Here is a 25,602-nt window from a genome sequence, read left to right on the forward strand (position 1 = left end):
TGTTGGATTTTGTCAAATGCTTTGTCTGCATCTATTGAGATTATCATATTATTTTTGTCCTTCATTCTGTTAATACAGTGTCACGTTTATTGATTTGTGTATGTTGAAGCTGCATCTTTTCAAATAATTTATACTTTACTTCACATAGTTCGTTGGTCAATACAGAAATTCCAGTGTGATCAGATCAATGTTTGTTTTGCATAAATTATTTCCCTAAACTGATTTTATTGGTTGTTCAGTGTTCATCTGTAGACCAGGCTCTACTTGCAGAGGCTCTGATTCAGTCTATCTAGGAACCTGTATTTCTAACAAGTTCTAATTCTGAGTTACAGCCAATTGGCATGAGCTTTTTGAAGGTATGGAATGAATCTCTTTGGTTATCTTCCCAGGGTATCTAGTACATGACCAGGTGGCTATTCAGTAATTGATACTCATTTATCTTTGTGAGATTTACTAGTCTACCACGTTACATGCAGAATAGAATAAGCTATGTTAAGGAAATATGCAATGGCAGATATCATTCCACTGGTCTGCCCATCCTAAAAAACTAGAATTTTTATATTTTAATTTTTAGTCTTTTATCTTTTAATTACACAATAATATAGGTTTATCATAGTTTAAAAATCACCATAGGCAATAAATTATCTCACATAAATCTTACACTCAAAGATAACGATATCATGACTATGTTCTAGGCTATTAAATAATTTTTATTAAAAATTCCATTTATGGAATATACAAATTACATTGAGCAAATTTAATGGATCAGAGGAGACACTTAGAGTTTTTTCCTCCAACTTTTCTATATTATTTTCAACAGCATCATAAGCATACTTAAAGTTAATTCTTGAGCATACCCATGAAGATAAGTTCCTAGTTTCAATAAGATGAAAATTTTTAAAGTTTAGAGACTATTGTCAAATTGCCATCTAGCGGCAATAAAATCTGGTCTTTAAATCAAATTTTATAAAAACAATGCAGTGATTTTTGAGAAGTGACCTTAAACTATCATGTGAAAACAATGAGTAGTAATTACCGTTTTGGAATTGAACATTGAGATATTCTACTACTCAAGGGTAGTATGAAGCTTTGTGACATGGTCATTTAATTTTGCTGGGGGATGATTTTCAACAGCATACCCTGCAAAGCAGGTACATAAGACTCAGGCACGTCCAGCACCTTCTCCTCAAGATGGTTTTGTAATTTATAATTCATTCTCCTGTTCACAAGAACTCCATGGTGTAACTTAAAAAATAAAAAAACTACAATGAAGGTTGAAAATACAAATTTCGTATATAATATGATACGTGGCACCTTAACTAACATAATTCAGGAAAGAGCCAGATGTGTATATATATATATATATTCTACTTGAAGATGTGGAAAGTCTTGAAGGTACAGATTCCACATGAGCATCAATAAAGTCTGTTGTTTACATAACTTACTGTATAATAGCCTAATGTCTATATATAGCAAAATATAATATGTACTGGGTTTAGGTAGGATTTCTTATTCTGTCCTTTTAAGAAAGTGGAAAAGCTATTCACATGTGACTACACGGAAGGTATTTGTTCAGATCTCGCTTTCCCTTCACCTTCTGTTGTCCTCTCCAGGATTCTCTTCTTGCTTCTCCTCTGTGGATCCTATACTTCTCTTCTTCCACCCTGCCTGTGATGCTGTTCAATTCATTTTATTATGGCTCTTACATTTACATATTTTCACAGTCTATTTGTGATAGCTCTAAGTTCTTCTTGAGTACCAAAGCTTTGACCACAATGTTTTTAAGGAATGTCTGCTGTTTACTGTTTGGTGCTCCAAGAATGAGTTTCTTTTGGTTTGCTAGGTCCTGTAGCTTTGTTGTCTAACACAAGGGTTCTTGTGTTGTTAAATTAGTTTTGTTTCTTTGATACTATTTGTTCAGGATCTGAGTTGAAAACAGTACACCATTAGGCAAAAACATGAACACCATGATATTTCCCATTAACACCAACCTTTTTCAAATAAATTATTTTATGCCCTAAAATAAGCAAAAATAAAAAGATTATTATTACCTACAGCTATCTCTACTCATTGTGGAACTCTTGTTCCTTCAGTATAATATCTGTAATAATGCCACATTTTTATTAATTTTGTACAGTTGAGAAGTACACTGAAATGGAAAAAGGAAATATCTATATCCATATTTTTTTAAATTTTTCTATATTTTCATAAATATTCCAAAGTTCAATACTTTTTCATAGGTTCAGAGTTTTAATACCAGCTTATCTAATTGGTAAAGCAGATGCTCACAGAATGCTTTACTGATATACAAGGATTCCTTTAGAATTATTTATAATTACTAGTGATGTTGTCCTGTTATGGAGATTGTCAATTTAAAAGTGACTGGGTCTTCAGTAATTTAGAAGATAGAATACTTAAGCTAAAGTTCATATTTTTTATTTACTTATTTTCAACTTTTTCATAAAGAAACAGACTCAATATAGACAAAATAATTTCAGATTGAAAGAAATTCCACTGCATAGACTCTATCCCTTACCATCCCTTAATGTAGGTGGTCAACCACACTGGGAACCAGAGAGTGCAGATGATTCAGCAAAAGCCATCGGTGTGCACATTATAATGCCTCGTCAACCATTATGTAGAGTCGCTCCCTTTCTGAAAGATAACATAAAATTTATTTTAGCCTCACTACTTGTCGATTACTGTTTATTTTCATGGCATAGTTATTTTTAAATTATTTTATTAAATTTAAATGAAAATTCCATGAATATCCTTTTTTCTCTAATCCCTTTTTCTTTTTCCTTTGTCCTTCTTCTCCTACCCCTATTTCCACATATTTTTTTAAGGTTAATTGAATTGAACATTTACATTTGGTCCTAAGGTGCAGAAAACCGAGGATGCCCCACTGCTCAGCCGTGTGAGGAGAACTGGTTTACACCAGCACTGTATTTAACCAGCTCTTAAAGGGATTTTATTTGTTTGGTAGGGACCAAAGCTGGTGAATGAATCATGAGGGTCAATTTGGGTCACCAACTGCTAAAAAATATAGACACATTCCTTCCTGCTTTTTAACTCCCCAAAATGGAAAGAAGAAAATCAGTTTTAGGCTGCAAATATTGAGTCAGGAAATATTTCTATTTGATTGCATTAAAAGATGAGGCCCAAATAATGTTCCCTTTTCCCATAACGTGTCTCACACACATTTCACATTCTTAACCTGAGAAAAGCCAGCTCATGCCATTTATTCACACTGTAAATTATTCGTAGGCTTCAAAGTTGGTTGGGAAAAAGGTACAAGCAAAGAGGATACTGTGCTTATTCCAACCATACAATGGTAAATCAGAAAAGACATTCTGCCAGATTCTTATGGGACTTATTAACTAAATAGTGTTTATCTTCCCTTCCTGGCTAACCTACTCAGAGCAAGTAATGAACTCAGAAGAAATAAAGCAAATACTGAGCCCTTTCCAATCCTTCCAACTGTTCTGCCACCCACCATTTCTTTGAATGCTGTTTTCTTAATTTTCTGTTTGTTTGACCTAAGGGCACTAACTGAACAGAGCAAAGGCTTCCAGAAGATGGCTTGGGACAAGCAAAGCAGGTTTCTTTGTTTCTCATGTACAGAGACGCATGTCAATCAACCATTGCCTCAGTTAAACATTTAACATTCATGTTAAAAAGAATATCCATGTCACATCCTTCAGTCTGTTACTGGTCTGAAAAGGTGCATGTTTTGGAAAAATATTTACCATGAGGTCCATCTATGATCTTCAATAGGTTCGCCACAGCAAATGATCTCTACTTTCTCTTCAGCTACAATTCCGTGAAAGAATATAATATAGCAGACAATTATAGCAGGGCAAGAGGATTGTTTCATTTACCACCACCAGTAAAGCCAGATTGCAGGGAGGATCAAAGACATTACCTCTTATCAAATCATAATTTTCAATTATCAGAAATGTTTTTAATTCTGATAAAAATAATACCAATGACTAATGATTATTTCATGAAAATGCCTAATACTTTTGTTTATTGTGGAGAATTATGATGCTTAATATAAAACTTCTGTGACTTCCAAAGAATAGGGAGAGGGGATTAGGGAAGGGAAGGATGAATGGATGGCTGGAGGTTGAGACACAACAAATGGGGAAGAGTATGAGTGCCAGTTTTTCCAAGAAGTAATATGTGACTAGTAAAAGGCAGGAAGTCACTTAGATTCTTCCAAGTCTTCTGCTAGCTTTTCCCAAGGCTTTCTCACCCCAATGGCAATTTAAATAAGCAATGGAGAAGTTGAACCATACTACTGTCATGACCCAGCCTTGGTAAATTCATTTCTAACACAGACCGATAACTCATTTCTCCAGAACTGAGTTTATTTGGATTGATTGCTTCCAAGTAGAGAAATAGCCTCACTTTAAGAAAGCCCCTATTTTGTTCACAGTTGTTAAGGTCATATATGCAAACACTGTAGGACTTTGTTTTTATTTTTATTCGATTTGGAGACAAGGTCTCTCTCTGTTACCCAGGCTGGAGTGCAATGGCATACGCATAGCTTACTACAGCCTCTATTCTTGGGCTCAAGCAATCCACCTACTTCAGCTTCCCAAGTAGATAGGACTACACGTGCACCACCATGCTCTGCTAATTAAAAAAACAAAATCTGTAGAGATGGAGCTTTGCTGTGTTACCCAAGCTGGTCTCAAACTCCTGGCCTCAAGTAGTCCTCCTGCCTCAGCCTCCCAAAGCACTAGGATTACAGGTGTGAGCCATTGTGCCTGACCTTACTGTAGAACTTTATAATTCACTATCTTCTTTACCCAGGTTTACATAGTATTAGTGAAATAAAACACATTAAATTAAAGCCATTTTTAATTTTTTGGTATACTATGGAATTAGGCATATTTGAAATTACTTCTCATATGACATTGTAAACATAGCCAAATTATTATAATTTTCTTCCTGTAGCAGTAAGTCTGAACATAAAATCTTCTATTTTCTTATACAAAATGAAGCTTTAAAAAATCAACAGCATTTAATTTTTTTCATACATAGGCCTTCTCAACTGGGGTCTTGCCCCAGAGAAGAGAAAAAAACTACACAGAAACCTTAAACATTAAGACACATTATTGTAACTAAGAAAGAGCATAATGTTAATAGTGGCTTTTTCTAAGATGTAAAATAATGAATTTTTAAGATACTTTTCCTTATTTTTCATATTTCCTATATTAAATTTATACCACTTCTATCATTTAAAATAACTATTATGTTTTTAAAATAAAGGTTTTCTTTCTGCTTTCTTTCAGGCCGGAGGTAAAAGAAACAGAGATGAAGCAATAATAATTCTAACAGAAATATTACAGCCTTTACAACTTACATGCATACAGTTATACATTAAGAGACTGAAAAAGGCAGTTTCTTTTACTGCTAATTCTAGTAGTGATGAAACTCAGGCTCAAGTATTCAGGTGACTTGTTTGAGGTCACACAGTGCATAAATGGTTGCATCTGAGCTGAATATGAGTTGTCCAACTCTTGTAAGTGCATGCTCCATCACATCATCCTGAGTGAGTAAAGAGGATGCCATTGTACTCTTCAAGCAGCCCTGGAGAGTTTATCTCTGCATGCCGGAGCTAATAATAATAGTGAGTATTTATATAGTCCACACTAGGTACCATGTTCTGCTTTAAGTGCTTTACAAATAATAACTCATTTCATCCATACAGCAACCTTATGAGGTAGGTACCATTACTATCATCCTGTTTTACATATAAGGAAACTGAGGTTACATAACTAGGCCCTAGATCACTCAGCTAGTGGTAAGACTGGGATACAAGCAGACTGACTTCAGAGCCCATGCTTCATCATTACATTAAGCAGCCTGCTGATTTGTCTTTATTTGTTACGTTAACATGAAAGGATTGCTCTCCTTTAGCACAAGGTAAGCCACAAGGCAGATTATAGGAAATAGTCTACAAAAACTGAAGGGAGTAGCATCATTTTCCCAAGGAACTGCTTTTCCTTTATACTTCTTTATCATTAGAGCCCAATTTGGACAAATTCTTTTCCACTCTGAGCCTCAGTCAATGTTTGGCTCATTTCATGAAGGAAATTGATGGTAGAGGCAAGAGTAAACTGCTCAGCAGACCTTTTGTCCAAGGATAATTTCAATGGCCTCCACCATTGTTTGCCTGTTATACCGTGGCTTACAACATTTCAGGGAGCAAAGACAAAATGTTCCACTTGTGCTGTGGTGAAACTTTGCATTTCAAAGAAATAGATTCCTGCAGGAGTAAGGCTACCTGGAAGCAAAGGGTTTGTTATGGGGTTTTTATAAAATAGAAAAACAAAAACTCAATCTGGAACATGACCCCTTCATTGTACACATGCATGGCATCTGGCCCGCTGTACAATGTGGACAACTGGCAGAGACTGTGTTCACACATGGAACACAGGAGAGAGCTACTCTAAGAAGAAAAATTTAGGAAAACTAGATTCTTTTCTTTTTTTTCTTATTTAAATTGTGATAAAATATACATAACACTACTTACCATTTTAACCATTTTTTTCTTTGTGAGATGGAGTCTCACTCTGTTGCCCAGGCTGGAGTATAGTAGCACGATCTCAGCTGCTCTGCCTCTCAGGTTCAAGTGATTTTCCTGCCTCAGCCTCCCCAGTAGCTGGGACTAGAGGTGTGCACCACCATGCCTGGCTAGTTTTTGTGTTTTTAGTATAGATGGGTTTTCACCATGTTGGCCAGGCTGGTCTTAAACTCCTGACCTCAGGTAATCCACCCGACTCAGCCTCTCAAAGTGCTGGGATTACAGGTGTGAACCACCGCAACTGCCCATTTTAACCATTTTTAAGTGTACAGTTCAGCGGCATTAAGTACCTTCACATTGTTGTGCAACCATCACCACCATCTATCTCCAGAAGTTTTTAACTTCCCAAATACAAACTCCATACCCCTTAAACAATAACCCCCCATTCTTCCCTCCCCCAAACCCTGGCAACCACTATTCCACTTTCTGTCTCTGTGAATTTGACTGCTCTTGGTACCTCACATAAGTAGTATCACACAGTATTTTTCCTTTTGCGACTGGTTTATTTCACTCAGCATAATGTCTTTAAGTTTATCCATGTGTAACATGTGTCATAGTTACCTTCCTTTGTAAGGCTGAATAATATTGCATGGTATGTATGTATATACTGTATTTTGTCCATTTATCAGTCAATGGGCACTTGGGTTGCTTCCATATTGTGAATAATGGTGCCATGAACATGATGTAAAAAATATCTGTCCAAGTCCCTGTTTTCATTTCTTTTGGATGCATGCCTAGAAGTGGAATTGTTGGATCATATGATAATTCTATTTTAATTTTTTTGAGGAACTGCCATTGTGCTTTCCATAGTGGCTGCACCATTTTACAAGTAATAGATTTTAAAGCCAACTAACGAGTTCAGTTTCTCTACCCTCCTTCTACTCCCTCAAAAAGATCAAGTGCCTCAGAGGTGCTGGTGGTCGCTAACAATGTGATTGCCAATTATACTATCTGTCTGTTCAGTGCAACCCAGTTTACACTACAGTCTATCTCCCCTTATCTGAGTAAGCCACAATTTCACAAATGCTGCAGAACTTGCAAAACCATGGAACCTGGACCACTGCCATTCCCTGCCAAAATTACTCTATCAAAATGTCATGACCAAGCCACCCAAGTGCCACATTTGAGCTGTGTTAATTAGGAAAGAAGACTAGCCTCAAAGACCTTTCAAGCTACTCTACAGCACATTGATTATTATTGAACATCTAGCTTCTATTTCACTATTTCATAGTAGAGGTGAAAATATTTGCCTCAGAAAGCACGGTGTGCAGCTGTTTTACCACATCAAAGTGAGAAATATCTTGAATGCTTTAGTAGGCGAACCCATGTCTTACTCACCAGTGACTCTACTGCAGTGCCTTGCATGGTGCCTTGAACAGCATATAAGTCAGTGATAAATTAAGACAGCGTGTCCCAAACCTGAACAATTCACCTTATCACCCTCGATGGCTTTTGCTATGTCTGCATGTCAAGCGACTTTTTTACTTAAGTTAACATATGTAGTAAGAAAAGTTTGTATTATCAGTACAGATGACGAATCAGTATTCCTTGCTATAAATAAAACAAATACACTCATAAGAAAACAAATTAATTTATGTCACACCTATAGTTATTTTCTATCCACCAATAGAATTTCTGGACTGGCTTATTTAATATATAACTCTGAATCTATTGATCTCCTCAAAAAATAGTACATCAGTAAATATTTTGAGAAGATAACTAAAAATAAAGGCTGAATTAGAATAAAGAATTTGGTGTTAAAATGTTAGCAGCGATCATTTTTGTGATATAATTATGGATAATTATATTTTATGGTCTTAAAGGAAATAGGTGATTTAAATAAATAGAATATGTGTGTAGATATATGTATTATATTTAGTTGATAGAGATAATGGCTAAAGAAAAAAAGGCAAATAGTGGCAAATCCTAATAGCCAGTTCCATCAAATTGGTACTAGAGATTAGTGGGGTAATGATTGTTGCAGCCAGATCATCCTCACATCTTGTGACAGAAAGTGCACCAGTGGAACGGTATGAAGAGAATGCAGACATCAGCAACTATTAGAGAAAAGGTAAATGTGTGAACAATGACAGCCTGCCCAGCATAGGCATCTTCAGAAAAGCTCCCCTACACATTTCATTAACGAAATGGACTAACGGAGGATCCATTATGTGTGGAATATATGAGGGATAATTCATGATACAAAGAATATAAATCACTGTTCTTGTCCCATGGTCTCTAATAATCCAGAAGAGATGGCCATGAAAACCAAAATTATATTACAAATCACAGTGCTGCAAAAGCTGAATGCATATATAGACATATGTAACATTCTGTAGGTATGGAGAAAAGGAAGTGAGAATAAGAGCAGAGAAGCAACTGGGAAACATTTCTGCGATGAAATTTTGAAAGCAAATGGATATTGACAATTGGAGTCAAAGGTATGAAAAGAGTCTTTTGTTTTTGTTTTCAAAGGATAAATATTCATTTCTCCAGGACCAAGAAGAGAAAGTATCATCTAGAACGTGGCACACTCTGTTTCTCTAGTTAGAACTGGGTAGTAGAGGGTTGAATGGATTGCCAAGGAAGGGAAAGTGTGTCAGTGGCAGTCACGGAGGCCTGGAGTCTCACATCATGCTAGCAAGTTAAAAGAGGGTACCAGTGCCAGCTGCTCACACTCCTCTGAGGGCTGGTCTGTCCCTAAGCTGTCTCACTTCCTGACATCCCTTTCCAGCTGGGTGGCTATTTCCTGGGCTGTTGCAGACATCCCCCTTCACACTCCTTTCACAGCTGTGGTTTGGCGCTCTCTGCAACAGTCCCAGTGCCAAAAGTGCCCTCTGGGCTTGTGTTCTGAAAGCAAAGGCCTGCTCATTTCCACTACAGAATTAACCCACAGAGACAGACGGAGGCAGCTTTTTTAGATGGCCAAAGCAAATTGGCCTGCATGAATGACATTGGAGTCGTGTGGTAATAATCAGATATGGTGTCTGGGACACTCAGAGGCACCAGCATAGGCTATAAGTAGCTGAGAACTTTTCCTGCTGCATCATAGAAGCTGTTGGAAGCTAAGAAATGGAAGCGTTTGAAGGATGAATGAAAACTCCTCCTCATACATGATGTTTGGCTGTGGCTGGAGGGAACAGTCAAGTTGAAGTTATACAACGAACAGTTGTTTTTATGCTGACCCAAGGAAGTGACTATGATTCTCCATACCTAGGTAGTGCTGAAGCAGGGGTCTGCAAACTGTGACCTGAGAGCCAAACCCATCCCTCTTGCTGTTTTCCTATACCCTGTAAGTTCAGAATGGCTTCTCCATTATTAAGAAGATGAAAAAAATCAAAAATATTTTATCACGTTAAAATTATATGAAATACAAATTTCAATACCCACAAATAAAATTTTATTGGAATACTGCTATGCCTATTGACTTACATATTACCTCTGGTTTCAAGCTTCAAATGCAGAGTTGAGTAGTTACAGCTGAGACCTCATGAGGCTTTACTTACAAACCTTTCCAATCCCTATGCTAAAGCAGTGGCCAGTGTGACCAAAGATAGGGGGAAGTGAAATAATAGTGGATGGGAAACTTTTTAAAATGAGGACATAGATTTTTTTTTTCCTGACCTGCATTTTTAAATGTTCGGCATTCTTGGTTGCAGAATACACCACCCTGAGAAAGAGGTATATCTAGAGCTTAGCATTAATGCTTAAAACAACACTTAGATTTCTTTTTTTAAAACTTTGATTCTCCCATCTCCCACTCTCTCCCTTCCCCGCCACCCCTACCCAACACAAGCATGAGAAAAAACCATGGGCAGACCACTCATGTAGCTAAGAAGATCTCAGCGACGTGCTGGTGCTCACAGGGGATCATTGGCAGTGGAAGAAGTACAAGGGCAGTGAATTGCAGGCCCCCCACGATGGACCCCAAAGAAAGATTAACTGAAACAATTTTATGGAAATGTATTCAGTATGCACAGATGACAACATGCCAGCAAGTCATTTCAGTATAGCTTTCTAATTATAGACACCACTCTCAAAGTTTACTCAAGCTATATACTATGGTCCCTTTTATACAGTGTGGTTTAAATTGGCCACTTAAAAACCAGAGAGGTCACTTTAGGTTAACTAGTACAATTTGGTAGCTCAAAGGAACACTGTACTTCACTCAACTTATAGGACTAAGACTTCATTTTTCCTAAGGTTCTGAGGATTCCTCCAAGCCAAACAGCTGGAATGAACAGTTAAAAAATGAATATTGTGTTAATCAAAAAAAAAAAAAACAGATGTTTTGTCACAAAGAAGTTATATAAGGAAACTCAGTTTCTGAAGGAAGCAAGCTGAAGTAGAGGTGTGTTGAACGGGAATGTGGCAGTAATATGCACTTGGGTTATAGGAGGAGGAAAAAGGAAGAGGAGACAAGAAATTTCTCAACATATCCTTTAAAGACATTCTAGTATGTTGAGTGTGACTACTCATGTTTAGGCACAAACTCAGCCAATCAAGGTAGAGAAAGGGCATGACTCAGAGGGTAGTAACTACAAACTATTTAAAATACTCATATGATGACAAGTCTCCATCAACATGTCTGATTCTTCCACTTGCTGAAGATAATATGGTACCTTGAAAAAGGCATAAGCTATTAAAGTATATAAACAGTTTTACTTGAGTAGATATGATCAAATAAAGTTATCATAAAAGCTAACCATGAAGACAGCAGTCTAACCCATTGCTTGAATTAGACAGGCTTCTGGGTAATGATAAAGAGGAAGTGATTTGGCAGTGAGCTACAGAGAACTCAAACCCAAGGAATGAAGAATTGGGAAGGAAGCTAGAGGAGTGTTTCCAGAAAGGCCCAGGGCTTACATATTCCCTAGTTTATTATGAGAAATGTAATTTGTTGTATGTAAATTTCGAATAAGGAGCAAATATGCAAAGTCTCTTTATATTTCTCTTTGTGAACATTGCAAGCTCTCTTAATGCCAGATGATAGAAACTTGATCTCAGGCAATTTCTAACCTCACCCACCAGACCTAGTATTTAGTACCGGGAGCTGTAGTACCTAAAGCTAGATTTCCATAGCACCAAAGTATTTTGAGGAGAGCACGGAGCATTGTATTATATTTCCAATAGAGAGGGCTATTCACATCTACCAGCTGTCTTGTTGAATTTAGTGCTACTTTCATTGATAGCAGGATTTTCTGCTACTTCTCTTCCACACTGAGGCTACCGGTACTTTGCCGGGGCTGCCTCTAAAAGACCTCATCAACTCCTAGCTTCTCTTGAATGCAATGGAACCGTTCTACTACTTCCACTCCAAGCCTAGATGCAGGGGACTCTGTGGGACAGCTCAAGCCGTTTGTCCTAGATGCAGCACAGTCATTTCCAGGCTCACTTAGGAAAGAGGACACAGTTTTCTTCTGCTTTCAGGTCTCCCCAAAATGTCTGCTATTCCCTCCCATAGTTATTTAACTCCGAGACAGAGGCAAAGTACTGTAGCTGTTTGGAAGGTTCTGTTTCCCTCTGACTCTTTTCTTTCCCAATTCAAGTTGTTCTCTATAGAGAAATCAAGGGAACAGAGAACATGAGCTTCCACTTACTCCTCTGATTTTCTTCTTACTAATCTTTTGTCTTATGGTCATGGCTAGACTTTTGAATTCAAAAGTTAGAAATTTGATTATGTTGTAATCTACATTCTCGTGAGAATTTCTAAAGTCTAGCTGCTGCCTCAATTAGAGGATGGCAGGATTTAAAATATTATCTCACTATTAATTTATTATCCCTGGGCAAACTTCACAATATCATATCAAATATCCAATATTTTGTTTAGTTACTTGATATTAAAGAGGAGAGTCTTTTAAACTTACAGATACAGTAAGAAGTGATTTCTTCAACCAAAATATTTTAGTGCCACTCTTTTATAATTCTAATATATGTACAACTAAGTCCCTGGGCACCTTCTTGTAATCATTGTTAAAACTGCATCAACAGAATGGCTGATGTGGACCCTGTTAGAATCAGTGCACTTTCTTTGTTTTGAGCCCACGTTCTTTTCTTTAGGAATCTCAAGAGTCTTCAAACATCCATATTATGCTGATGTCTTTTAAGGTGATTCAACTCAGCATGTAAGTGAGAAACAATTAATATTTTTGACTGAAATGCTGTACTTTGCCTTGATCTAAAAATTAATTGAGCTTCTAAACTTGACAGCACATAACCTAGCTATTTGCCTTTAGCTGAAAAAGGAACAAATAAAAATATGAAAAATGTAATTACTCCCCGCTTTGATTTTAAGTTGCCTTGTTCTGAGTCTCTTACTTGGCATTGAACCTGTTTCTGTTGGGAACCAGCAGGATAGAGAACTTTAAAGGGCAGGTCATAGGAACAAATTTGCCTCCATTATTAAATGTTTGAATATTCTTCAGAATCAACAAAGCACTACAGTTTGAAACAGCATGACTTTAACAAGTTCAGGGATAAAAGTCTGAGTCCTAGCCTTCCATTTAAAGAAAAAAATGATACCTTTACATTTTCAAGGTAGGAATATGCTGAAAGAATATACAATTAAACACCCCTTGTTATAGATATAGCCTAGTCATATATCCTCAACTTGCTAAAGTATAGTTTTTCCAGATTTAAGTCTTCTATTTGAGTCAAAAGAAAATCAATCCAGCACTGTAGTTTTTTCCCACAGAGTGAAGGCCAAAACAGATGGGATTTCTTCATTATTACTATGTTAATAAAATTAAATAGAAGGTAATGAGAGATTATATATTTTCTTTCCTAGCCTTTAGTTTTGGTATCTGTTACCATATCTGTCTTTACAACCTCTCTACAAAGTAGAAAACATAGGGTATTATCAACTACATTTCAAGATAATAACATCTTACCTATGTATAATATGTTATCAACTACATTTCAAGATAATAACATCTTACCTATGTATAATATGTTATCAACTACATTTCAAGATAATAACATCTTACCTATGTCTATGTTATAGTTTATAGAACATACCTTATCTTATTTTGATTCTGACCCACACAGTACCCCATGATATATATGAGTCCATCTGGTATGATTTTCTTTAATTTACATATGGAAAGACTGGAATTCAGAAGGGTAGAAAGAATGTCTGTCTGTGTCCTGCACTTAGAAAATGGAAGAGATGACTTTGTCAGGCCCATGACTTTACTGAGACACAGACGACTGGGTGAGAATAAGTCTATATCTCATAAGAATACACTCCAATAGTCTTTATTTTTTCCCTTAGAGCTTTACTTTATTTTTCTGGGGTTACATTGTTTCAAGCCATTCTTCTGTGCAATATGCTGGGAAGTACTTCCTAGACTTGATGTACTTGGAACAGCCCCATTTGTCCCATTCTCCACAGAATTCTAGGGGGTTGTTGGATTTGAGGATTATTTTCTTCTACGGTTTTACATTTTGAAAGTCTTGCTTCAACTCTCAAAGGATGTTGTTAAACACAGAATAAATATTGAATTGTCTCTCTATCCTCACAGTCTTCATGGTTGGCAAATAAAAGTTTCGGTGAAAGGGTTTGCTCCCTGAAGACCCACAAGTGGTGGTTAGAAAGTGTCCACAAATTAAAGGCAATGAAAGATCACTAACCACAAGTAATAGATGTTATTTTAAAAATGTAAAGTACATAAAATGGCTTTTATATGCTTGTATATTCTGTAGCCACTCTAACCAGGTGGCTACTGTGTAAGTATTTTCCCAATTTGGAGCAGTTTTACACATACAAAGATGCTTTCATAAAAGCAATCTGTGTAGGATAAATATTAGCCATAGTTACATGATTTCTTTTAACTTCTAACAGTAGAACAGTGTTACTCTGTAAGAAAAAAACTTTTAATCCCTTAAAATATCTGAATCAGTAATCATTCTGAAAGACTTTTCTGATTTTAATAAAAGGAAAAAAAGAGAAATAAAAAAATCCCAACATTGATTCAGCATTAAAAATCATTTCATTATGTAGGAGACATGAATATATAACTTCCAATAATCCACAGTTCTTCTCTCCATTTGAAAATTATCAGGTCTATAATGAGTACCCACTGGACATCTCGTAATCATTTTAGGGGAGGTCAAGACTGATATGACAGAAATCCTAGTCAGTGCCAGGGTAGGATTCTGAAGGCTGGGTATTCTCAAAATAGTTGAAGAAAGACAGAAACTAATATTTGCTTATTTTCTCCACTAAGAATGTTTGCCTACCTCCTTTCTACCTAATAAAAACTGAGTACATCTTTCGAGGCTCATTTCAGGAACTGTTCTGCTGAAATCTGCTACTGTGGTTCTGTTCTGTTGATACTGTATCTCATCTGTATTTTCTGATATCCATCTCTTTCTCAGTCTGCATTAACAATGTTCTAGCTTAAACCTTTATTATTCTTTGCAATAGCAATCCTAACTTTTAAGTTAGGATTTTAACTTTTAAGTCAGCAATAGCATCCTGACTTTTCCCTGCCTTCAGTCTGTCTCTCCACTAATTCCATCTGCAAACTTATAGCTTAATCTTCCTAAAGAGCCACTTCAAAATATGTCCATTTTCTGTTGAGGATTTTTTCACTGGCTGCCCTTTACCTACCAAATAAAGTAATAATCATTAAATCTTGCATTTCACAGTCTTCTATGTGCTGGAGCAACTTGCCTTTTCATGACCAACAATCTCTCATGCATGCTATGCTCCACAGCAATTTCTATATCTTTACAGACCTTGAGCTTTTACCAACCTTTCCATTTCCTCACTTTCCTCCTCACATCCAAGTCTTATCTAACATTCAAAGCCCCATTTGAAGGTCAGCCTTCTGGATATCTTTTCTGAAACCCTGTTTCAATATATCTTCCCATGTTCTGATATCCGTCACTTTTTGCCACAGTGCTTTTGTGTGTGTGCAAGACAATCACTATGTTTCCAAGGGTCAAATTTCCTGAGATTTAATTCCTGGCTATTTATGTGACCCTGAGCAAGGACTAATCCTTGCTGCCTCAATATTATGGGGACGGGGAAGACTAATAGTACCAACTTCAAAGCTTGTTGTGCAGATTACAAATTAATATATGTAAATGTTCTTAGTAAGTACCCAATAAGTATAAGTATTAGCTATAATTATGTACATCTTCTCTCTCATAATACTAAGAAACTGGGATGGGACTTCAGGCTACACATCACTGTGTCTCACCATGGTGATGGAACATATGCCGGTGTTCAACACACGTATGTTGGATAAACATATTTATTCATGAAGTCCCATTCTGTCCCTTTCAGTTTCTTAGACAATACCTGAATACCCATAAAGCAATATAGTTCATTGATGATCAAGGCATTTCCCTGCATTTTTCTACGCTCGTGTTTACCGTTCTCTTAAAAATACTCTGAGGCCAGGTGCTGTGGCTCACGCCTGTAACCCCAGCACTTTGGGAGGCCAAGGCGGGTGGATCACCTGAAGTCAGGAGTTCAAGACTAGCCTGGCCAACATGGTGAAACCCCGTCTCTATTAAAAATACAAAAACTAGCCAGGCGTGGTGGCATATGCCTGTAATCCCAACTACTTAGGAGGCTGGGGCAGGAGAATTGCTTGAACCCGGGTGGTGGCGGTTACAGTGAGCCGAGATCGTGCCACTGCCCTCCAGCCTGGGGGACAGAGTGAGACGCTGTCTCAGAAAAACAAAACAAAAGAAAACAAAAAAACTGAGTAATATTCATTCCTGAATAGGAGCAATTAGCAACTAGTAAGCTGTGTGTGCCTTACTAGGACTCTCAACACGTTAAGGAAACTCTGTCCACCATTTGACTATGGGCTTTTAGGAAATAGGATGCCGACTCTGAGTTGTGCATTGAAATTCATTAAAAGGATTGGCTGCAGAATCAGAAAGTCAACATTCAGAAATATATGGTATTTATTTAGGGGATTCTTAGACTCTGATGCATAACATTAATCCAAGCACAGACAGAATGAAAAGTACCATTTCTCCAAATGGCATTAATGTCTAAATACCAGCTTTAAAAATACTGAATTACTCACAAACCTGGAATATGTGTATTTTTTCAAGAGTACCTATGTTTAGCATCTAAAGTGTCAGAAGAAAAGACATTTATAATGGATACATTTTTGTAACATCTGTGATTCCATGTATATGTATGTTAAGTTAGAAGGACTTCAATTTTTACTAACACTAATATTTTTCTTTTGCATTGATAATTTGTGTGTTCCCATGCGAAAAAGAAGAGTTTCCTTAGCCTGACCTTCAGCCTCTATCATTAACAATTGTAGATATCAAAGTAGAAACAAGAGCTACCATTTGCTGAATGTTATCTGTATTGCAATACTCAAAATAAGCCCACAAGGTAGGCATTATTATTTCTGTGTAAGAGGTGAGGAATAGGAGGCTCAGTGTAGCTCAGTGGTTTGTCAGAAGTCATAGCTAGCAGGAAGGCCAAGACTCAAATTCACATCTTTCTCATCACAAAGAGGCTTCACCTATGGCAGTTCATAATAAATTCAGATTTACGAAGTTTTATAAGTTTTGCTTATAATGAATGCTGTACTTATAAAAATGTACAGTTTTGTTACTTTCTAAGCACATTGGTCTAACTTTTGGTTCCCTAGCCAGGTGCTCAAGACTGTGCCCTGCCTGCAGACAACTACTACACATGGGCAATTTATTAAAAGGGTCTTCCTGCAATAGATTCCTGGGGACTCAGGTATAAATCTACCCAATCAACCAATTAGCCTATACAAGTTTCTACCACGTGCTAATAAATCTACCCAATTAGCCTATACACATGTTTCCTGATGCTGGGCCCCTTTCTCTTTCCATACTTTCTTCAATAATATTGTGTTTTTAGAATGGTCCAGGGATGGGTACCCCAATCTTAGTCAAGGTAGCAAAAAAAGACATTTACAGGGAGGGTTTCCTACACTTGCTTAACACTCCTAATGGAGAGGTGCCTTCTCTTCATTTCTTTAAAGATCCTTCTCATGAGTCAAAAATGTCATGAAAAATAGTTTAGATGCTCTGAGGAGAAAAGCAGTGAGAGCTGAGGACATGTAATCCAGGTTATAAAAGAAATGGTTGTGCACCGATGTTCATGGCCACATTATTCACAATCGCCAGAAGGCAGAAGCAACCTACATGTCTGTCAAGAGAAGAATGGATAAACAATATGTGGTGTATATTTGATACATGCAACGGAATGTTACTCAGCCTTAAAAAAGAAAGAAATTCTGACCTGTGATACAATATGGATAAACCTTGCAGACATTACATTCATGAAATAAGTCAGTCACAGAAAGATAAATACTGTTTGATTCCACTTATATTAGGTAACGAGAGCCATCAAATTCACAGAAACAGAAAACAGAATGGTGGTTGCCAGAGACTAGTGGGAAGAGAAAGTGAGGAGTTATTGCTTAATGTGTATAGAGTTTCAGTTTTCAAAATTAAGTTTCTGGTGATTGGTTTTACAACAATGTGAATATACTTACCATTATTGAATTCTACGCTTAAAAATTATTAAGATGGTACATTTTATGCTGTGTGCATTTAACAACAATACAAAAAATTAATGGTAAATGTATGAGAAATGTGGTTATGGGAAATTTGTAAGTTTTGAGTGTGTGAGGAATGAAGACATTTGGAGAATGTAAAACGACAGAAAAGAATGGTACCAACTACTAATTCCCAAGCCCAAAATGATTTCCCACCTTACCCTGGTACCTATTATTAATTCTCTGGTTTGAGGTACAAGCAAGAAAAGATACCTATCTAAACATTTAGGATTGCACACCATTCATTGACATTAATTACTTGGGCAATTTTCATAATTCTTTACACTATTTAAAAAAATTTAAAAGTTCAGTCAGACAGACAGCTTTCTCTCAATTGAATTTAAATTAAATAAGTCAAATGGCTTTCTTTTAATTAACACTAAATTACATCCTATTAATCAAGTATATTCTGCTATTGGAATGTTGTTACATTTATTAAGTATTTTATTGAAAAAATATTTCAATTATATAATTAAGTTTCTTTCATATTTTATGAGATAAATATTTGCTAGCCTACAGTGTACACAACAGAGATATAGAACGGCATATTGGAATAGAAATGCAACCAGATGTTCAGGCCTGGCTTTGAGTCGTAGCTCTCCTTCTGGGTAACCCTGAAAAGCAAGCTAAAATTTCCAGGTCTCAGTTTATCTTTCAGCAATGTGAAAGAATTAGTCTAGGCTGGGTGCAGTGGCTCACACTTGTAATCCCAGCACTTTGGGAGGCTGAGGCAGGAGAATCACTTGAGGCCAGGAGTTCAAGAACAGCCTGGGCAACATAGGGAGACGTTGTCTCTACAAGTTTTCTTTTTTAATTGGCCAGTCATGGTGGTGTGCACCTGCAGTCCCAGCTACTTGGGAGGCTGGGATGGGAGAACTGCTTGAGCCTGGGAAGTCAAGGTTACAGTGAGCTGTGATCATACCACGGCACTCCAGCCTGAGTGACAGAGAGACCTTGTGTTAAAAAAAAAATAGTCTAAAGCAGGGTCAGCAAACTTTTTCTATGAGGACAAAATAGCAAATATTTTAGTCCTTTTAGGCTTTGTGGGAAGAAGTAAAATGAAAGATAATGAGAGAAAACAAATCACCATTTTCTAAATACAAAATTCAAAATATAATAATTACTTTTTTTGTAAATCATGTTTACTAATGAGAGGAATAAAATTTTCTCTCAATAAATGCCATGCTTCCAGAATGTTCCTTCTCAGCCTCTTTGGCTGGACTCCTCTGTTCAATTTCTAGATGCTGGTATGTTCCAGAACCCTCATTTCTCTTCCATCTTGATTTTCTTCTTGCATTAGCTTATCTAGTTCCATGGTTTTAAAAACCATTTACACATTATGACTTTCAAATTTGTATCACTATAGTTGACCTCTCTGCTGTAGGGTATGTTTATATAACCGATTGCCTTTTTGTCATTTATTCCATGTCTAAGAGGTACCTCAAATGAAATAATTCCTAAAATTGTTTCCTACCCTTATCTCTCTCTCAGTAAATGATAGCTTCACCTACCAGGTGATTCAAGCTGAAAATCTAGGAGCCATCTTAGATCATTGCCTAAACTCTCTCCAACAAGAACCAGTTTATCAACATTCACTTGAGTATTCTTTGTATAAGGAGAAAAAGCAGTCAGAGTTGAGAAGCTGTATAGCTGTGTTCAACATAGAAATAACCAGAAGTATTCTGGCTGTAAAGTAATTATAAATGTTATTAAGTCAGCCCCCTAAACAAATTTTGAACACATCCACTTCTCCTCATCTCTACTAATATCACTTAGTCCCAGCTACCATTACCTCTTACTTGGACTACTGCTCTTGCTTCCTAAATGGTGTTTCTATTAACATTTTCAACTCCAACCCCTGCCGCACCCAATCCATTCTCTACAGAGTGGTCGGAATGATCATCTCAAAGCACAGTCAGACTTTGTCACCTCCTGCTTTTAAGTTTTTGCACAGATTCCCACTTTTTAATTTGACATATATTATGTATCTGATTAGTATGTTCCCAGCACTATTCTCATTGCTGGGGAGATGGCAGTGAATAGACAGACAAAAATCCCTGCCAAATGTAACTTACACTCTAATGAAGGGAAATAGATAATAAACCAAAAAAAGTGAATCAGATAACATGTTAAATAGTGATAAATGCTTTGGAAAAAAGTAAAGCAGGGGGCTAGGCAAGGAGATGGGGTATCGGAGGCGTTACAACTTTCAATAGGTTTGTCAGCAAAGGCCTCATTGTGAAGATGCCTTTTCAGTAAAGACCTGAAGAAGGTGAGTCAGAAAGGAGGTGGAGTTTGAGGGTAATAGCATTCCACGGAGCAGAAAAAGCAAGTGCACAGGAACAGCAAGAAGCAGAGTGAGAGAGGTGGAGAGAATTCGAGATGATGTTAGAGAGATGACAGAGGCTAGGTTAGGGAGGGCCTGAGTCCTTGTAGACTCTGAGTATGGTGCTGAGCAGGGAAGAGACAGGCTCTGGCTTAGGGTTTAGAAGGAACACAGGCTACTGTGATGAGGATTGTCTGAAGGGGAACAAAGGCCAAGGTGGGGAGACCACTTAGAACTCTACTGCTCTACTTTAGGTGAAATGTTAGAACTGGGTGAGCCAAAAATGTGCTCAGCATCTGTGAGGAGGGGGTAGAGAGGGAGCAAGGATGGAGCCAGGGTTTTTAGTCTGATCAACTGAAAGTCTGGAACAGCCATTACTTAAAATGAGGAAGTCTAAGGGAAGAAGAGATTTGGAGGAGAATGTCAAGAAACTTGTTTTAGACGGGTGCATTTGAGATGCAGATTGCACATCCAAGTCAAGATGCCAAGTAAGCAGTTGGATGTTTAAATGTGGATTTGAAAGGAGAGGTAGAGGCTGGAAATATAATTTTGGTAGTCATTCTGTTACAGATGTTATTTGAAGCCGTGAGACTGAGTGACATCATGGAGGAAGTGAATGTAAATAGAAAAGGGAAGAAGTCTGAAGACAGAGCCCTGAGACACTCCATTGTAAACTGGAAGATGAGGAAGAGCCAGCAAAGGAGACTGAGAAAGGGCAGCCAGTGAAGATGGAGGTAACCAGGAGAGTGTGGTGTCTGAAAGCCAAGCAGCAAAGGGTTTCCATGAGGAAGGAGAAATTAACAAGGTCAAATGCTGTATATGGGTTGAGCAAAACTAGAATACCTTCTAAATAGAGTATGTTCTAAAATTATTACCAGTACTTGAAATCACCTACAAATTGATCTCCTTTATGTCTATGCCTTCATCTCCTAATATCCCCTCCCTTCCTCAGTATAGCCTCTCCCCCATTTTCCTCTCCAGCTTTCATCTGCTACCTCACTCTCTCCTTCGTTCACTATCCCTTCTCTAGACCAGCCCTTTGTTTTTCCAGCATGCCAATATATTGTCCAGCCCTTTGTATTTCCAGCATGTCAATATATTGTCCTATCTGTTCTTCCTGCTGCCTAAATGTTCCTTTTACTTCATGATTACTTCCTATCATTACAGTTTTTTTCATGAGCACTCGGTCTACAGTACCAGTTTTATTAATGTTACTTGCACCTCCTTCCATTCACTCTTTATCCCACCACTTCGTTCTTTCACTTTATGTAATTTTCGGCATCACAACATTTTCAGTTCATTGTTTTTCATCCCACATAAAAACAAGGATCTAGACTGTCTTGTTCTCTGCACTGTCAGGCTAGAACAAGGAGTGCTATAGCATGCATTCAATGAATATTTACTGAATAAGCTAATTAATCTATATTTCAAAATTTTAACAAAATTGTATGTAAAACATACCCAAACACTGGTAAATCATTCCAAATTGAGATGTATAGAGGAAGAAATCTGAGAGGAATTTTTTTTTGATGATGCAGGAAAGTATTTCTTTCAAGTGTTTTTCAATTTACATGTTAATTGAAAAACATTTCCCAATCCATTTGAGCATTTGGCAATCCCTTTGAGACACAGTTCATCTACCTTATTTCCACAGCCCCTCAAATACAACCTTGCATTTGACTAAAATGTTCCTATATTATAACTCCATGTTACCTTTCATAGTTCCAGGAATCTGTAAAAGTAATAGCATCATCTTTATTCGGGTCTAGTGTATAGTGGACACACCTTGACTGTTTATTGAAAAGATGTTTAAATAAATGAATATTGAAATCTTTAATTAAGAGTAGCTGCTGAGGAACAGAAAACCAAACACCGCATGTTCTCACTTATAAGTGGGAACTTAACGATGAGAACACATGGACACGTCGGGGGCAACAACACACACTGGGGCCTGTGGTGGGCGGGAGGGAGAACACCAGGAAGAACAGCTAATGAGTGTCGGGCTTAATACCTGGTGACAGGTTGATCTGTGCAGCAAACTACCATGGCACACGTTTTCCTACGTAACAAACTTGCACATCCTGCACAGGTACCCTGGAACTTAAAATAAAAGTTGGTCAAAAAAAAAAAAAAAAAAGTAGCTGCTGAATAGTCAAGTAAAATTTTCTTATTCATTCATTTCCTACCATCCTTCTCAAGAGAGTTGTCTTCTAAGAGGTCCAAATGAACACAACTTATCATTGGAAGCCCTTTTTAAAAAATCACTCTAATGAAATTCAGGGGATGAGTAGAAATGGGGTAGGGGCAGGCTTTGTGTTTGATAATTTGGTGTGCTCTTTCATCTTCCCTCTGCAGTCTTACGCTCATTGTTTGTTGCTGCTAAAGCAGTAAATGTTGTTTGTCTTCATTGCAAAACCAAGGATAGAAAACTTTGAAGTGTTTTCTGTTGCTTAATGTCACCTACTGTTCCTGTCAGCAAACTGAGATAAACCTGATGGACTGAGGTGTCTGGTCTAATTCCTTTATTGACACATAGTCTTGTCTTCAAACACCAGTGTAAATGAATAAGTACTGAGATAGTAATGTGTCAGTAATAGGCTGCCAGATAAATGCCATTGTTTACGTACTGATCCCTGCTTCCTAAGGCCCAAACAGCTCAAAAATCTTACAAATTAGCACCTCACTGAGATCAAAGAATTGTCTTTTCTTTCTGCAATTACCTACTTGGAGAGCGGTGCAAGCAGATGAGATGAGTTTAAGCTGTCTCTCTCTAGCCCAAATCTTTCTTTTAAAGGGAACAAATGGTGGAATTATACACTGTTTCAGGAAAAGGCAGTTAAGAATAAGAGATTTTACCTTATTTTGCCATGTAAGAACAAGGGGATTTTGTATTTTAATTTTTATGTTAATCCACCAATCAATCCCCATTATAATTATTTTACTGAAAATTCAGTGGAAAGAGCCATGTTCATCCGTAACAACCATCTCTTGGGATCAGATTTAGCTGCAAATTACAAAAATAAAAATAGCTTTGAATTCAGTGACACCATAGTACCCACACTTCAAACAGAAAGTATGAGAAAAATAAATGCTTTCCGAAGGAGAAAAATAAATGCTTTCTGAAGGAGTAAAAATTTAGACAACACATCTTCTAATTTCATTTTTGGCATATCTTAAACAGAAAAGTGCACCATTAGTCTCTCTTAATTTTTTTTAAAAAGGCATAATTTTATGACTTTCCTTGCTTACCAAGTTCTTTGCCCTGAAGCACATTCCAGCTCCATTAGCCTGTGTCCAATATGGCATTGTTTTATTTGAAGATATTGAGAAATGAGAGGATAGAAGGATGTAACTTGAGTTTATACTATTTAGTAATTGTCTTTCATATTAGTCATACAACCTAGAAACAAGAAACCTAGTGTTCAAAACTTATTATGGCTTAGGGTAATATTGGCTTCTTTATAAGAAAGACAAAATCCTTTCTTGGTGGCAGGCTTTATCTTTTATGCAAATGAATAAAATCGGCTCTCAAATTCTAGTGTTAGACTTTGTGTTAGTCAAAGCCTTGACGCCTATGGATAAGTAAGTGGTTTAAAGAAATAAAAATTGACCTGAAAAGTAATTATCTGCAATAAGTTGGAATCCTTTTTCCCTATATATGTTTTACTTCACTTATTCACATCTATGTTTTTTAAAGGAAGTATTAAATGCCTTATGCCAAAGAGTTCACATAAATAAATGTGAACTTAAGGCAAATTTTGATATAGTTTGTCTCATTTTTCTAAAACTGTTTCTTGCATTAAACATTCCTGTATCTTTGGAATCAGCCAGGGCTAGAGTAAGAGCCCCTCCTGGGATGCTGTGACCCCCAAGTCTGAAGACTGCTGATAACCCCAATCTACAAAGACTAGCTATAGAACTTCCTACACTGAGACAACTCCAGTGGAACTCTGATAATTATCCTAAAATAAGGAGACTTCTTCAGTAGCCCTTAAATATGTTCAAATACGTGATTACATTTATGTCCTTAATATCGCTATTAGTTTCTGATGTTAACGTAAAAGTTGAGGAAAAAGTGGAAAAGTTAAAGCGGTGCAGGTTAATTCAATGCCAGAGTAACTTCTCAGAGGGTGTATATTCAGTGTGAACAATTTTCAACAGAGAGATGTCAACGTCTGGCCACAACGGCAACCAGTAAAATAACTACTTTTACTGTCTTAACTATTAATGAAGAGGAGATTGCATAATATAGATGAAGGAGCATAGTATTTACAGGTGGAACACCTAGCAGGGCTTGAGTCTCAACTCTGCCCTGAGTTGAGTAATTTGTCTTGGTCAAATTATCCTAATTGACTGAGACAAGTCATTTAAACCAATAGCGCTTCAATTTTCTCATATCTAATGTAACATAACAATTCACAGCCTTTTACTTTGTAGTTACGGTGAAGATCTAATCACAGTGAAATATATTTATATGTCTGTCTGCTGATAGAAATTTTGTCATAGAGGGTAGTCCATTTTATGTCAATGGGACTTAAATAAGATCTGTGCCGCAACTGAATTACACTAATGAGTGAATAATTACAAAAGAAGCCTGCTTTATCAATCTATATAAAGAAGAAAGTTACCGAGTATGGAGGGGAGATGCTCCTTTCATATTGGCACTTGTTCTTACTTTCCCTGAAATAGAGATTATAGTAGTCTGCCAGCAATTTTCAAACTTCAATTCTGGCCTGGAAATTGGACAGAAGGGGTCCAAGGACACATGAACCAAAAGTGCCAGTGAATGTCTCAGTGCAGACTGTGGAGTTACAGTGGTTAATTTGCAAAATTAACTCCCTATTCAGACTTCAGGCAGTTACATGTCAACCAACATCAACTTCGACCCTTAATCTTCAGCCTCAACCTAGTAATAATATCTCTGAGGTGAATAAGCTATGAAATGGACATTTCCACCTTCCTTTATTTTATTTATTTTTTTGAGATAGAGTCTTGCTCTGTTCCCCAGGCTGGAGTGCAGTGGCACAATCTGGGCTCACTGCAACCTCTGCCTCCTGGGTACAAGCGATTCTCCTGCCTCAGCCTCCCAAGTAGCTGGG

General features: G+C 37.1%; 1 long non-coding RNA gene across 1 annotated transcript; it reads left to right on the top strand.

Moving 5' to 3' along the window:
- The first annotated feature begins 5,505 nt into the window (after positions 1–5,505).
- LOC129006928 (uncharacterized) lies at positions 5,506–24,994 on the top strand. Its single transcript, XR_008492122.1, has 4 exons — positions 5,506–5,641; positions 12,659–12,723; positions 21,074–21,237; positions 24,331–24,994. It is a non-coding gene; the product is annotated as an uncharacterized LOC129006928 (long non-coding RNA).
- Positions 24,995–25,602: the final 608 nt, after the last annotated feature.

The sequence above is a fragment of the Pongo pygmaeus genome, chromosome 8 (genome assembly GCF_028885625.2).
Source record: "Pongo pygmaeus isolate AG05252 chromosome 8, NHGRI_mPonPyg2-v2.0_pri, whole genome shotgun sequence".
NCBI lineage: Eukaryota > Metazoa > Chordata > Mammalia > Primates > Hominidae > Pongo > Pongo pygmaeus.